Here is a 17,063-nt window from a genome sequence, read left to right on the forward strand (position 1 = left end):
TCTAGGATATGATACTTCAGTCTCGGATGCAGGGACGAGAGGATCACTTAGATCAGAAAGATGGCTGGGTGAGGAAAGAGTTCAGCAAAGAGGTCACAGCAAATTAAATTCTGCAAGGTATGTAATGATTTGGCAATACTGATCAATGTATAGCTCCCATATTAAAACACATTTCACATTCACTTCACAACTTCAACACACTTTATCCACCATCGAACTATAGACTGGACTGTGCCCCACTGACAAGTTTGATGATGGAGGCACCGTCAAAATGTAGCCTGTTGGCTTCACGCCGTCTTCCCAATCACCACTAAACTGTATTCCACTTCACATTGGGTGGGAAGGAAGCAGCCTGCCTACCTTTAGATCTATGTAGAGATGGCATCTTTATATTTTACTTTAGCTTTCTTTATGGATTAGAAAAGAATATCATTTATTGTCATGCATACTGAAATATAGAAGTACAGGAGAACAGTGAAAAGTTTACAATATTGCTCACATGGTGCCATCTTAGACACCGATCTTAGATACAAATAGAGAAATGAAGGAAAAAAGGAAATAATATTACATTACCTACAGTTATAGTAAATGTTATAAAAGTGAACAATAAAGTTAAAAACATAAGCACAACAGTCTTTCTGTAAAGGCCCTGTAATTCTAGATGTGGTCTGACTGAGCTTGCGGCCACTGACTGCACCCCAGTTTCCCACACCACCATGTCCACAGTGCAACCACCATCTTGCTTTGCTCAGGTCTCCAGCCCCACTGGCCTTCCCCACATTGCTTGGGTGTCCAGCCCACTGGCCTTCCCCACATTGTCAAGGGCTCCAGACCCCTGGCCTTCCCCATATTGCTCAGGTCTCCAGTCCCCTGGCCTTCCCCATATCGGTCAGGTCTCCAGTCCCCTGGCCTTCCCCATATCGCTCAGGTCCCCAGCCCCCTGGCCTTCCCCACATTGCCCAGGCTTCCAGTCCCCTGGCTTTCCTCCCTACCTCCCCACCTACACTCAGCTTTACTGGTGTCATTCCCGCCTCTTTGACTTGTCTGTCTCCTCTCCACCTATCTTCTCCTCTATCCATCTTTGATCCATCTCCCCCTCTCTCCCTATTATTTCAGAATCTCCTTCCCCTCCCCCATTTCTGATGAAGGGTCTAGGCCCGAAACATCAGCTTTCCTGCTCCTAAGATGCTGTTTGTCCTGCTGTGTTCATCCAGCTCTACGCCTTCTAATCTCCAATCCAAGGATGTGCAGTTTAGGTGGATTGGCCATGCTAAGTTTCCCATGTTGCCCAGGAAAGTGTAGGCTGGGTGGATTAGCCATGGGAATTGCAGAGTTACAGGGACAGGGATAAGGTGGTGGGGTGGGGTGGGTCAGTGGGGGATGGTCTTTGGAGGGTTGGTGTGGAGCAGATGGGCCAAATGGCCTGCTTCCACACTGTAGGGGTTCTAATAGTTTAGGAAAGGTGGGTGTTAAACAGCCTGTATATGAAGGATCAGCTCCTTGCAAAATAGCCCACAAGCTCCTACCTGTGTTTGGAACGCCACTTCTAAATGGGCTGAAATGCCATGGTCGAACTGGGAACTACTTATTGAAAAAGCCTGTCTTAAATATTAATTATTACCAAACAACTTTTCTGCTTCTGTACAATTTAATTTTGCATGTGTTGAGCTTCATTTCTTCAGTATGTAATTATTTACAAGGTTTATAAAAGATGGAAATTTAAAATAATTTTAGAAATTTTACTTCTCTCCTTAATCTCTTTGTCTTAATCTAACCTATCTTTCCCTCTCTTTGCTTTCTTTTTTTTTTGTAATATATTAGATATACAAAAATATACTAACTTGTTTACTCAGAATGATGTGGTGAGTGCAGTATGTTGAAAATGAAATGGCAAAGTCTATTTTTAGGAATAATGGATAACTCTAGGATTAACTTCTTTGTGTGTGTTAAAGAGTGGGGAGATATTTTTAGCAATTATATTTTAAGAGTTGTTTATGTGGGGTTAGTGGCAGAGATACTGGGAGCCTGTTTGCTCGCATGCATTTTTAATAAGGTTCCAAACCCTCATAATAATGAAATAGGTGTTAGTAGCTCAGTGCATTAAAAAAATGGTTTAAGAAACTGCATGCTTGCCTAGTGACTTGAGTTCCAGAAACACACATAGAGACAATAAAAGCTATATACCAGGTAAAGATGTCCAAGTTCTTCAAGGACCGCAACTTTCCCCCCACAGTGGTCGAGAACGCCCTTGACCGCGTCTCCCGCATTTCCCGCAACACATCCCTCACACCCCGCCCCCGCCACAACCGCCCAAAGAGGATCCCCCTCGTTCTCACACACCACCCCACCAACCTCCGGATACAACGCATCATCCTCTGACACTTCCGCCATCTACAATCCGACCCCACCACCCAAGACATTTTTCCATCCCCACCCTTGTCTGCTTTCCGGAGAGACCACTGTCTCCATGACTCCCTTGTTCGCTCCACACTGCCCTCCAACCCCACCACACCCGGCACCTTCCCCTGTAACCGCAGGAAATGCTACACTTGCCCCCACACCTCCTCCCTCACCCCTATCCCAGGCCCCAAGATGACTTCCCACATTAAGCAGAGGTTCACCTGCATATCTGCCAATGTGGTATACTGCATCCACTGTACCCGGTGTGGCTTCCTCTACATTGGGGAAACCAAGCAGAGGCTTGGGGACCGCTTTGCAGAACACCTCCGCTCAGTTCGCAAACAACTGCACCTCCCAGTCGCAAACCATTTCCACTCCCCCTCCCATTCTCTAGATGACATGTCCATCATGGGCCTCCTGCAGTGCCACAATGATGCCACCCGAAGGTTGCAGGAACAGCAAACTCATATTCCGCTTGGGAACCCTGCAGCCCAATGGTATCAATGTGGACTTCACCAGCTTCAAAATCTCCCCTTCCCCCACCGCATCCCAAAACCAGCCCAGTTCGTCCCCTCCCCCCACTGCACCACACAACCAGCCCAGCTCTTCCCCTCCACCCAGTGCATCCCAAAACCAGTCCAACCTGTCTCTGCCTCCCTAACCTGTTCTTCCTCTCACCCATCCCTTGCTCCCACCCCAAGCCACACCTCCATCTCCTACCTACTAACCTCATCCCACCTCCTTGACCTGTCCGTCTTCCCTGGACTGACCTATCACCTCCCTACCTCCCCACCTATACTCTCCTCTCACCTATCTTCTTTTCTCTCCATCTTCGGTCCGCCTCCCCCTCTCTCCCTATTTATTCCAGAACCCTCACCCCATCCCCCTCTCTGATGAAGGGTCTAGGCCCGAAACGTCAGCTTTTGTGCTCCTGAGATGCTGCTGGGCCTGCTGTGTTCATCCAGCCTCACATTTTATTATCAAAGACTACTGTAACCTCAGTTTAGAAATTTCAGGTGTTCACTCTGATGTTGACCGAATAGGAAGTTTAGTTTGGGGTTTGTTTTTGGTGTCTGAGCAAGATAAATCATGTGAAGGAAAAGTATTTAGTGATTTGGCAATGCTTCAGCAGAGTCAAACTGGGTGTGGCTGTGCCAGCCTGAGTGAGAGATCTTCTTGTGGAAATAGAGATAACTCCTGTTTAGAGATTAGTTACGTGTAAGGGCAGTTATGGGATGTAAGGAACAGTGTGAATTTGGATACTTTCTGATTTCAGCAATGAAATCCTTCTAACAATTAATCCAGTCATAGTGATTGGAACCAGGTGGATCTTATTGATTATGAGATCCACGATTGGGGTTGTTAAACTGGATCAAACAGAGAGCCCTGGCTGACAGATTCAAATAGGGGATTCAGAGTTTCCTTAGTTCAGGGACTGACTCTGAATGGGCTGGCCAGTCAGTGTACTGTGCACATGTAAATACAGGGTGTCTTGGTGTTGGGTTATTTGCTTCTATGCAATTATTTCACCGGTACAGTAATATTCACATTTCCAGGTTTAATATGTATTATATTGTTTGTGTTGAAAGTACACTGACAGACCCTTGTGAATGTGTTCAGTAACCTCCACGGTTTAAGAAAAATAATGTCAGCATCCATCAAGCCAGGTTTTGTTCTGAAATTTGATTTGTCCAATATTAACATGAGTTGGGGTCATAACAAAATTGCTGCTCATCCAAAAACTCTTTTAATTGAGAATGTATCTGTCAACCTTTACAGCACAGACTACAGGTATAGCTCAGTGGCTCAGTGGTTAGCACTGCTGCCTCACAGAGCCAGGGACCTGGGTTTGATTCCTCCCACTGGTGACTGTCTGTGTGGACTTTGCGCATTCACCCTGTGCCTGCGGGTGTTCCAGTATCTTCCCACAGTCCAAAGATGTGCAGGTTAGGTGGATTGGTCATACTAAATTGCCCATGGCTTACAGGAGTGTGCATGCTAGGTGGATTAGCCATTGGGACATGCAGGGTTACAGGGATAAGGCAGTAGGGTGGGTCTGAGTGGAATGTTCTTCAGAGGATCAGTGTGGACTTGATGGGCTGAATGGCCTACTTTCACACTGTAGAGATTCTATAACTATGTCCAGGTGTTGGGCACAGGAATAGGAGATGCTCTGGTGGAATTTTAAAGTGGCTTTGACTGCGGCTAAGACTTTTCTCAGAGCGGAAGACGTAACAGAGGCTGATTTGAGTTAAACTGAAAGCAACAGAGGAGAAATTGATGGTACAAATGAAAGCATGGTGGGCAGGAGTGCGCCATTCAGCCCCTCAAGCACGCTGTGTCTTTTGAGAATGGGACGGAACTGATTGCAATTTCAAATCCACATTCTTACCTACACCTGATAACCTTTCACCCCATTTCATCATAAAAATTTATCAACTAGTGCCTTGAAAAAAGCATTGATTCTGTAACCTTTTCAAGAAGAAAGTTCAAAAGACTCAGCGCTGTCTGAGAGGAAGAAACAAGGCTGAAACAAGGAGACGAGGATGTTGTTTCTCATTCATGGTTTAAATGGATACCCTTGATTTTTAAATGGTGACACTCAGTTCTAAATTTACCCATGTAGAAAATATCCTCTCCACATGTCTACTATGTTAGGGTCTTCTTTGTTTCATTCAAAACACTTTTCACACGTGAAGATGGTATGATTAAAGTGATTGCCTAGTATTTAGGGTTAAAAAGAGAAAAATCTGACAGTGATGCGTCACAGCTAGAGTTAGGTAACATTCAGTTACAGGTGAAAACCTGAATCTAAGGCAAAAGAAAACTAAACTTTAAAAATTGAATTAAAGGAAAAGAGAAAGAAGAGAAGAGGCAAGAAAGGAGAAAGAAAAAAAATGAAATCAAAAAAGTTTGAATTTATAACAGAGGAAAAAGATAAAGCAGGCATAAAGAAAAAGGAAATAGAATTTAAAAAGCTTTAACTCAAGCAAGAGAGATTAAATGTGCCTTGACAAGTGAAAATCTTCGAGTAAAGGCAAAAAGATGTTAGTTCAGCAGAAGATTCTAATTTAACTGAGGAACTTGATTTCACTAAAATGTTTGTTTAATGCCTGAATTTACAAAGGAGTGAATTGGAAAATATTTCACCTTATTTGATAAAATATCTGTGAATTATAAATGGCAAAAAATACTTGGGTATTAACATTGCAGAGTGACCTTATATACCAGATGTCAGAAGATCAGCATACCGTTTTTGAAGCTGTAAAAGGGCAATGCCCAATGCTCATGCATTTGTCCCTGAAGCTTATGAACTAAAATTTAGGACATTCAGAAAGGAATCAGATATTTGTCAAACTTGCAACAGAAAAGTAAATGCTGTAAGATCAATCGTTTCAATCACTAAAGTTAGAGAGAAAGTTTGAGAATGTGAGAGAAATCAAGGTTATGGGAAAATTCTGAAATAGCATCCAGGTAGCGCTCAGGTCTATTTCGATATGTGTCAACTGAAGTGGCATTCTATCAGATATCTGTGATATCTCACATATACAGTTACATGTGGGAAATCAGCAATATAGGACTCAACAAGGAAACTGGAGTATTAGGAAATCTGAGGATGGGTATGGTATTAGTTTCAAAGAACAAAGCAAAATGGACACCAGATTAATCGAAGGAAAAGTCTGTCATCTAAAATGATGTTAATATAATAATGGGCTTCAAATGTAATTATAGTTATTGTAATGAGGTCAGGCATGTAGACATCATTGAATATGAGTTCCCTGATTGGGGTTGTTAACGTGGTCCAATCAGGGAGCCCTGACTGACAGATAAGAACAGGAGTGTCAGACATCCTGTTCACTCTGAGAGCTGGCTCTGAGGGAGTTTGATCAGTGTCAAGGACTTTCCAAATGTAAATGAAGGGTGACTTGGTGATGGGAAACCAGCCTCTGTGGAGTTACTTCAATAATGAGACAGAACATGCTAAAGCTAATGCTGGAAATTAAATGTAAGACCTATTATAGGAGTAGGAATTCATAAAGAATCCTGAAGAAATGTTCTACCACAAAAAGAAATGGCTATTAATTCGGTTGCATTGGTAAAAGAAGGAATATATTCCCTCGTAAATGACTAGGAATGGAAAGTTATTTCTGAATAGCCATGAATTCTTCTTCGATTATTACTAAAGAGAGTCAGCTTGCTGGACCTCTGGGCAATTTATCTTGAAGGGAGAAATATTCCTTTAATCGTCCAACATGATTTTGTCTATAGAGAAGATGTGTTCTTCTACAATTCCAAACATAGAGGCAAAATTATTGAGTGCTGCTGGAGCCAGCCAGCCATTAACGCTGGCTGATGATACAGTTCCATTTGCTAATATTAATTGGAGGTATGCTCGGAGGTTATAAACTGATTCACTTACATAGATTTGGATTAAAAAGTGACTTAGTCAGTGGAGAGATCGTCCGAGGGATAGTATGTCAAATCCTTACAGAGAGAATTATTTTTGTCCTGGGGAATGTCCTGGCTTGTTCAAAAATATTAGCATCACCAAGGATGTGGGAACAACAAATAGAACTGAAAGAAACTGACAGGGGGAACGTTTTGTATCCTGATTGTATTTTGATTAGATCACTAGTCTATACAATTTGACAGGAAGAATAAGAGTCTATTCACAATGAAAATTCAGTAATTTGACACTACCTTCAAACATGTAATTCAAAGGAGGAAGCTAAAGAGAATGAGACTGACATATTGATACCCCACTTCTTCAACAGAAATGTTGGATCCTGAATTGAGAGAACTGTATCAAACAGCCTTTCAGAAACTTATCAAAATTAATACCTTAAGTATTATCACTTCAGGGCAAGCTGGTTAGCTCAGTTGGCTGGTTTCAGGGTGATGCCAACAGTTTGGGTTCAATTCCTGCTCTAGCTTAAGTTACCACGAAGGAATCTCATTTTCAAACACACCCCTCACCTGAGGCATGGTCACTCTCATGCTAAACAATCTCTAATCACTCGCTTTCTAATGAGCAAGGAGCCCTGTGGTCCAGTAGGACCAAGACAAATTTACCTGAAATCAAAAATACAAATGAGGAAATGGGGATCACTTCAAATAACAGCAATGAGGCAATATTTTGATCTGCATATCATAATGAAATTTTGAGTGGCTCACAAATTCCACATCACTCAGGTATCAGGAAAATGTTAAATGAAAATATTAAAACATTTTTATTTGGCAAAGTTGTATAAAAAATGTGGTAACACATTACCAAATATGCCATATATATCAGGTAGTGGGGAATCTGCAATCATAAATTCAATCTATACTCTAAACTCTAATCCCAATTTTTGAGGAATAATTTAAAAGGTCCTTAATAGATTGTGTGAAACCCTCAACTAAAGCCAATGTCGAAATCAGTTGCTTCCAGCAATTTTGGATGTTTCAAGATTTCCTGAGGAACCATGAGGAAACATTATTGTGAAATGATAGAGGAAAACGTTTTGTTTCGAAGATATCAATTGCTGAAAGAAATACAGTCAGATTAAGGTTCAAATTTAGTGTCCCAAATATTCAAAGAAACAGTGAATATTTCAGAATAAAACAGATTGTCTTAAGCCCTACACTTAGCTTCCCCAATCTCAAGTAGCGTTGGAAAGATGAGTCAAATTTGAAGAGATTTGTTGCCAGGGCTGTCTTAATGGTAATGAAGTAAACCCCTTGTGACTGTTTGCATTAGTAATGAAGCTATAGGGTTCATTCCTTTTATACTGACATTGGGACATGAAATGAGAAGATCGCTTGAATTGATTAAACAGAAATTTATACACTTTAATTTCAGAGACTGCACTTACACATGAACTAAGAGCAGGAGTCAGCACTTCAGCCCCTCGAGCCTACTTCACCAATTGATATGATCATGTCTGATTTCACTTTGAACTTATCATCACTTCTAGCTTTGTTTTAACTTTCAGACAGAGAGTAACCATAATGTGTGAGCTGGCCAGAAATATTTGAGAATTGCACAAACATGAAAATGAGACCAGGTTTAAACAAAAAGCCAAAGCTTGAAATATTATTGCTGGAGAGAAAATATTGTTACTTGTCGGTAGGGAACTATTAAAAACAATGTTCACTGGACCATATCAAATCAAAAAGAAACTCAATAGTCTGAATAATACAATGAGTACTATAGACAGGAGGATAATTCGTGAACATTTCATGTTAATATGTTAAAATGGTACTGTAACAGGGAAGATATGGTGAAAGATGTAAGGACGGAAAGAAAAATATCAGAGCGATAATGATTCAGAAACTGAAAATTATGAAGTCAACTCTTGCATACTCTGGATATTATGGACATGCTTAAAAAGTTAGGGGTAATATTATGTTATCTTCCACAGAACTACTGAGGTAATATGTGGAAGTTATTAAAGACACATGAATTGATTTTCATAAATATGTCAGGTAAAATATCATTTGGCATACATGACATTAATGCAGGGGATGTGTCACCCATAAAGCAACATCCTCACAGACACTCCCCAGGGAAGTGCTCTAAAGTACGGGAAGAGATTAAGGACCTGATGGAAAATGCATTATTGAATCAAGTCACAATTTTTGGAGCTCACCCACTGTGATGGCAATAAAACCCATCAGTCAGAACAATTATGTATAGATTATTAAAAAGTCAATGCAGCCACAGAAGTGCATTTATATCCAATTCCATGATTGAAGGAGTCTATTGAGAGAAATGGACAGGCAAGATTTATTACAAAATGTTATAAATTAAAGTGATATTGGTGAGCTCCACTGACAGGTATGGCAAAAGAAATATCTAGTTCTGTAACGGCAACTTTTCAAATTTTAACCAATAAATTAATTTAGTGGTTATCTAACAATGTTGTACATATTGACAATTTGGCTATCATCAACCAAACTTTGGAAGAACAATTATAACATTTGAACAAATTGTTTGCTCAACTACAAAAGTGCAATTTCATGGTAAACTTGGAAGAAAGTGAATTTCCCAAAGCAGATGTTGTTTGGGCCATACTGTGGGACAAGGCCAAATTACTCAAAATTAATCCAAAAAGGGGCCATCTTGGATTTTCCCATGCCCAAATTGAGATTTTTGCTGCCTAGAGGTGCAATTGGATTTGTGGATGTTTAATATTATGAATTTCAATACTGTAGTGGCTCTCCTTATGAGTTTGGTACAGAAAGGCAAGAAACATGAAAGGACAGACAATTGTCAGAATGCTGTTGAGAACGTGAAAGCTGTGCTTGCTCTTTTACCAGATTTAGTTGGATCAAATTATGTTAAGCCATTTAAATGGGCTGGTTAAATGTTAGCACATTTTCATTGCAGGCCAGAAAAATTAGATTTTAAAGACAGCCAGTTGCCCCTTCAAAAGCTGAATTCTGACCGGTAGAAGCACTCAATTGTGGAAAGAGACTTCAGGTTTGGTATACCTGGCTCAAAAGTTTGAAATCCACATATTTATTAACTGTACAGCTCCTGTTATTCATATGGGGCATAACCCTCAAACTTTCATAACAAAGTTTATACCAATCATCTGTGGTTGTTTCTTTGGAGTTTAGAGTGTCAGCCATAACATTTGTAAACCATTCATGCAGCAGGAAAGGACAATATTAAAGCTGGTGCCTTATCAAGAGCAAATATGGAGGAAAATGACTGCTGTAATCAAAATCTTCTTGTGTAGAAAATGCTTCTTGTTTAAAGTTCTTTTGTATTTGATATTACCAAATATTTAACAAGTTTATTTTTAACAGTTCATGGGAGGTTTATGTTGCTGGTTAGGCCAGCATTTATTGCCCATCCTAAAATCCCAATGTCAATGATATTGTCATGGTGTCTGGAGTCACACAGAAGCCAAACAAGGTAGAGAACATTAGTGAAGCAGTTGGGTTTTTGCAACAATTGACAGTGGTTACTTGGTCACCATTAAGCCATGTTTTCGGTTCAGAACTTCTTTGAATTCACATTTCACCATGGTCCAGAATGTGAACCCACATTCCCAGAACATTAACTTAGGGTTTTCGGTCATTGGTCCAAGGATATTGCCAACACCTACCGCAGACTAATCCTCCTTAATTGGCAACTCGTTACTCCCTAACAAGAAACTTACCTCACTGCCAGTCCAAAGCATGAAAAATGGAAAGATTCTCCCAACACTGACTTTGTTTGACTTCTCACATGATTCTGACACAGATCTTGCCATAGTCAACATTACTCAGACCCTTATAAGATTCTGCTCCTGAAGTCTTTCACACAAATTTGTCAGCAACTTTGTATGTTTAAAAAAAGCTTTACCAACTGACTGAAGCCAACACTACACACAACATATTGTCGAAGAAGTAGCCCAGGGTTAATAGAACATAGAACATAGAACAGTACAGCACAGAACAGGCCCTTCAGCCCACAATGTTGTGCCGACCATTGATCCTCATGTATGCACCCTCAAATTTCTGTGACCATATACATGTCCAGCAGTCTCTTAAATGACCCCAATGACCTTGCTTCCACAACTGCTGCTGGCAACGCATTCCATGCTCTCACAACTCTCTGCGTAAAGAACCTGCCTCTGACATCCCCTCTATACTTTCCTCCAACCAGCTTAAAACTATGACCCCTCGTGCTAGCCATTTCTGCCCTGGGAAATAGTCTCTGGCTATCAACTCTATCTATGCCTCTCATTATCTTGTATACCTCAATTAGGTCCCCTCTCCTCCTCCTTTTCTCCAATGAAAAGAGACCGAGCTCAGTCAACCTCCCTTAATAAGATAAGCCCTCCAGTCCAGGCAGCATCCTGGTAAACCTCCTCTGAACCCTCTCCAAAGCATCCACATCTTTCCTATAATAGGGCGCCCAGAACTGGACGCAGTATTCCAAGTGCGGTCTAACCAAAGTTTTATAGAGCTGCAACAAGATCTCACGACTCTTAAACTCAATCCCCCTGTTAATGGAAGCCAAAACACCATATGCTTTCTTAACAACCCTGTCCACTTGGGTGGCCATTTTTAGGGATCTATGTATCTGCACACCAAGATCCCTCTGTTCCTCCACGCTGCCAAGAATCCTATCCTTAATCCTGTACTCAGCTTTCAAATTCGACCTTCCAAAATGCATCACCTCGCATTTATCCAGGTTGAACTCCATCTGCCACCTCTCAGGCTATCTCTGCATCCTGTCAATGTCCCGCTGCAGCCTACAACAGCCCTCTACACTGTCAACGACACCTCCGACCTTTGTGTCGTCTGCAAACTTGCTGACCCATCCTTCAATCCCCTCATCCAAGTCATTAATAAAAATTACAAACAGTAGAGGCCCAAGGACAGAGCCCTGTGGAACCCCACTCACCAGTGACTTCCAGGCAGAATATTTTCCTTCTACTACCACTCGCTGTCTTCTGTTGGCCAGCCAATTCTGTATCCAAGCAGCTAAGTTCCCCTGTATCCCATTCCTCCTGACCTTCTGAATGAGCCTACCATGGGGAACCTTATCAAATGCCTTACTGAAGTCCATATACACCACATCCACAGCCCGACCCTCATCAACTTTTCTAGTCACATCCTCAAAAAACTCGATAAGGTTTGTAAGGCATGACCTACCCCTCACAAAGCCGTGTTGACTGTATTTGATCAAGCCATGCTCTTCTAACAAAGAAAATTGCAAGCTTTTCTGGTCCAGAGGGAAATTATCCATTAGGCAAGTGTGACAATGGTTTTTAAGAACTGTTCTATAGCAATGTTGAGACTGGTATTGAGAGTGAAACAGCAATTGTTGTGATGTGGTGTGAAACTGCTACTGTAACGTTCCTTGAAATGAATTATTATTGGCAACTACGTGCAATAAATAAAAACGTATTTTGTTTGACTTTCCAAATGAGAATGGTATATTTTTATACTGTTCATTGACAAGAGTCCTGTTTGAGTTAAAGCACTAAGTGTTGTGACTCCCTTATTTTTCTGGAATGTTCTGTGGTGGCCACTAACAACATGGCAGGCAAAGATTGATGCATATGTTTGTTCACCTCAGACACTCCTGGGCCAGTAAATCAGTGCTTTATTGTATAAAAATTCCTTTTAAGGAAATGTGGTCTTGACTTTTTCACTTGTCAAAGGAATTCCAGTCCCTTGAGAATTAATTACTTTCTCAAAACATGACCCCAACATTAGCAAAATAAAAAATTCCACCTGGGTTGTCACTCTTGTAAATCTTTGATTCTAATTGTTTGCAGCTAATCTTTAATGTGCTGGGGTAAGTATTTCCCTCTCTTTATTGTTCAAAAGATTCAAAACGTTTAAAAGTATTGCTCATTAAGTAGGTCACTTAGATATATAGCATTCAACCTTCTGGCAGAGTGTTCTGTTGGACACAACACAGCCTTGTCTTAAAAGTTTTAAATTATTCTTCTTAAAATTATATCCAAAGACAATGGTACAAACTTTATAGTTTTCTAAGTATTGTTTCACATAACATATGCACAGTCAGGTCCTTGTTGAAACAGATGCCTTGATGTTTATTAACATAATTTCCTGTTAACTCTTGGACAGGTTGTATTGGTCCTGTGGGATTGACTGGGACCCAACCCCCAGGCTACAGTGATACAGAATTCCTGACGATCCCAGGCAGTTGATTTCCCATGCCAAGCCCTTGGACACAGTTACCCTTCATTGAATGGGATTCCCTAACTGATGGCAGTCCTTTGTTTCTTTACCCATTCATAGTATATGGGTATCCCTGGCTGGCCATCCCTGTTACCCTTGAGAAGGTGATGGTGAGCTGCCTTCAAGAGCCACTGCAGTCCATGTGCTGTAGGTTACCATGGGGATGGGGGAGGCGTTCCAAGATTTTGATGCAGTGACAGTAAAGGAACAGTGATTTATTTCCAACTCAGAATGGTGAATGGCTTGGAGGGGAACTTATAAGTGGTGGTGATCCCATGCATCTGCTCTCCTTGTCCTTCTAGTTGGAAGTAGTCATGAGTTCAGAAGGTGTTGTATAACGATCTTGGTTGAATTTCTGCAGTGCATCACTGTTTCTACTGAGTGTCGGTGGTGGAGGGAGTGGATGTTTGTGGATGTGGTTCCATTCAAGTTGGTTGCTTTGTTCTGGGTGATGTCAAGATTCTTGATTGTTGTTGATGCTGCATTCATCTAGTCCAGTGGGGAGTATTCCATCAGACTCCTAACTTGTGCCTAGTAGGTGGTGGACAGGCTTTGGGAGACAGGATGTGAGTAATTGGCTGCAGTATGCTGAGCATCTGACCTGACCTTGGAGCCACCGTTTTTGTGGTGAGCCCAGTTTAAATCGGTTAAATGTCAACTTTGGCAAATTCTTCAGAAAGTTTCTCACTGCGAAACGTGGACAGTTTCATCATATTGTTTTCCCTCACACTTGCCTCACTAACTATGCGTCCCATCACAATGGTGCTCCACTCATTCTATTCACCTACTCATTGTAGGTAGAAGTACTCTCCAATGCCAGGAAATCTTAGTATCCCTGGCACCATTTTTAAAACCCAGCTGTGCACTCAGTGAGGTGTTGGCAGTCCGGAACTGTCTTTACTTATACTCAGAGTGGGAAGGTAATGCAAAACAACACTTCCAGGGGCACATTGACGGCACAACTGACACTTCATGACGGATACAAGTGCATATTCATACATCTACCACTATTTATGTACAAAACGACACAGTTTGCACAGGCTTAGCCTCACCCCATCTTTCACTCCTCTCTGATGGTGTGGAACTCTTTCCTAAATGCCCAGTGTACCCTTTCTCATTATTCACGTGGGGCCATTGTGTATAGGAATACTTTCAAAAAACTTAAAATATTCACTTTTATACAGCAAGAGAAAAATTGAACAATAAACAATCAAACAAAGGCTGTGTTTGCCTCTTGGAACAGACAGGGTTCCAGATTTCTTTCAACAAACAACAATTTTAATATTCAATTAAAGCTTACTAAGCCAAACTTCTCATCTACTGGATGACTTGTTGTGTCGAATGCTGCAGCACTCACTCATGCAGAAGATGATACTTCTTTTGGTCATTGCCCTCAATCTCCTCTCATTTTCCCAGGTCTTCAGAGCCCATCCAATCACCTTATTGCCTGCTCTAGTTCTGAACACACAGCATTTGAGAGGTATGAAGCATCCTTAGGCTGGATTGTATTGCCAGGCTCAGATCATTCGAAGCATCATTTCCTCATCTTCAGGAGAGCTGTTGTCTACTGCACTATGGCCTGGTGGAAGAATGCATTGTATCTACGTTCTGCCTCAGTTATATAATGACCAGCCATGGTCATCCCTGTCTGCAATCAAACATCCTTGTAAAGGTTCTGGCCCTTGTCATGAACCAGGAATATGAATGTTCTCAAGGATATGGGTATCATGGTAAATCCATGGCTGTCTGCAGTAGACCTCTAAGATGTGATATTGATGACCACAGATGCCATGTGCACCCATGGATGGAACCCTTTTCCATTGATGAAGCTAGCTGTGTAATGGAGCTAACAATGCAGTGTGTACACAGTCTATCAAGCTCTGCACTGGGCAAGGCCAGCTATGTTGCCAAAGCCTACTGCCCTGGGCTGCAACATTCACTTTGTTATGGGGAAATGAGTTCAAGCCATGAGATCTGGCACAAACTGTGCAACCTTAGTACAGTTTTCGGGTGAGGATTGAGAAATCCTATACATGTACCTGGTGGCTCCTTAGAAGCAGTCCGTTGCATAAAGATTTAGTATCAATTTGATGACTATTGTGATAGAATGGCCACCCAATGCTTCAGTTCATGTGTCTCACTGCAGCAGCTGGCCCAGCTCTATGGCACTGCCCAGGATTTAGTCTTCGTCTTTGGATGAGAATCACACATCAGAAGGAAATAGACTTTGGCCCTCCTGTACCTCCTACATTTCCACAGTACTTCTAGATGCAATCTCTGCATGTGGAGCCTGTTCAGCATCCAGTGTGGGTTGCTGCTGGTCCTGGCCTCGCTGTCACATCTGTTTCCCCTCCATTTCTCTGTACCCTCAGTACATGACAGCATCAGTGTCCATAACACCTGCTGTGGATAGATCTACTATTTATGTTCCCAATTAAACTGTGTCAGCAAAGTCACTTACAAGTAGAGACTACATGCTCAGGTAGGAAAAAAAAAATACGTCCTCCTCCAACACTAGGTGTAGTTCCAACCACTTTCCATTTGCAGTGCACACTTTCAAATTGAATGATTATGGAAGGCAACCTAAGTCAGTCTTGGCAAGAGAATCTCATGCTAAGCCTGATAATCAAGGGCCCCCACCAAACTTTTTTGTTCTCTCTTCCAAGTACTCTCTGGGAGCCAGCCATCAGTATTCACTTCCACACGTTCCCGTGCACCACTTTGATTTAAGTTTTCAGTTTTTAACATTACCCCCGAGGCCCAGACCTATCATCTACTTATGCCAAGTAGTGCACTGTACCGCCCCAGCAGCAAGCCTTGGTTGGTGGTGCTCATCGATAACACCGCCACCTCTACAGTATCCCAATGTACTGGTGTCCCTACCTCTTATATTTTACGATTCCCCCTTCACAATTATATGTCCCCTTTGCATCCCAGCTTCCTGCCCCATTATTTATCCTAACATCCCTACCACAGCGGCGACCGCCATTAACCTTTCTTGACTTTCATTGAGTTGACTGCCAGGGCTGACTATCATTCAGCTTCATGGCCATTTCTGACATACAGCCCTACGATGCCTGAGCAAATCCATGACTGATATGTGCGTGTCTTCCTAACTGATGTACCAACACTCTGTAGACTGTTTGGACTGGACCCTCAAGACTGAGCAGGGCCTACTTCCTGGAGGTTAGTAATACTGATCAGCTGACACTGACCATCACCTCAATGTCCACATCATTCAGTGCCTGGGAAGATTCCATCCATTGGTTCAAAGACCAAAAGGAGGCTAGAATGACAGATTTTTCTCTTCAAGTTCCTACAATGTTTTGCCTTTCCCAACACAAGTCCTTAGACATTATCAGATGGATGGAGTTTACTGCAGTAGTCACCCTTAACCCTTTCAGAATGACGATATTCTACAACGCTCTCCACATTTCTATTTTTCAAGGAAACCCATTTGTTTGTGAAATAGTTTTCTTGCTAGATTAACTCAAGTGATATGAAAAATCCAACCAAATAATTATCAGTAAACAATCATTTACAAAGTAAAGCTCTAGTTTATATAGTTAGTTCTCTAATTTTAGGCCATCAATTACCAATTTGTTAAATGAACAAATTGTTGTGGCTCAGTCCAAGGAATTGCAAACCAAGAAAATAATTGTTGGCAAGTAATTATACCATAAAGAACATCATAGTCAAGTGTAACTCTGTCCTCACCTGATGCCAAGTATTCAAAGCTTTCTAACGGAAGCAGTTTTGTAGTGATTAGGAGTGAAACCTTGCTGAATTTTAGCCCAGGGGTATTGACATTGTAATGCCTCCACAAAGACATACAACACAATTACAACCTTTCTGGGGTTCAGTAGAGCATTACACAGATATAGGCCAATTGCCCCATCAGTTCAAGAAGGCTTCATTTTCTTAACATCTTACTACTTTCAAGAAATTCTCTGAAGTATCATTGCTGT

This window comes from Stegostoma tigrinum, chromosome 28 (assembly GCF_030684315.1).
Source record: "Stegostoma tigrinum isolate sSteTig4 chromosome 28, sSteTig4.hap1, whole genome shotgun sequence".
Classification (NCBI taxonomy): domain Eukaryota; kingdom Metazoa; phylum Chordata; class Chondrichthyes; order Orectolobiformes; family Stegostomatidae; genus Stegostoma; species Stegostoma tigrinum.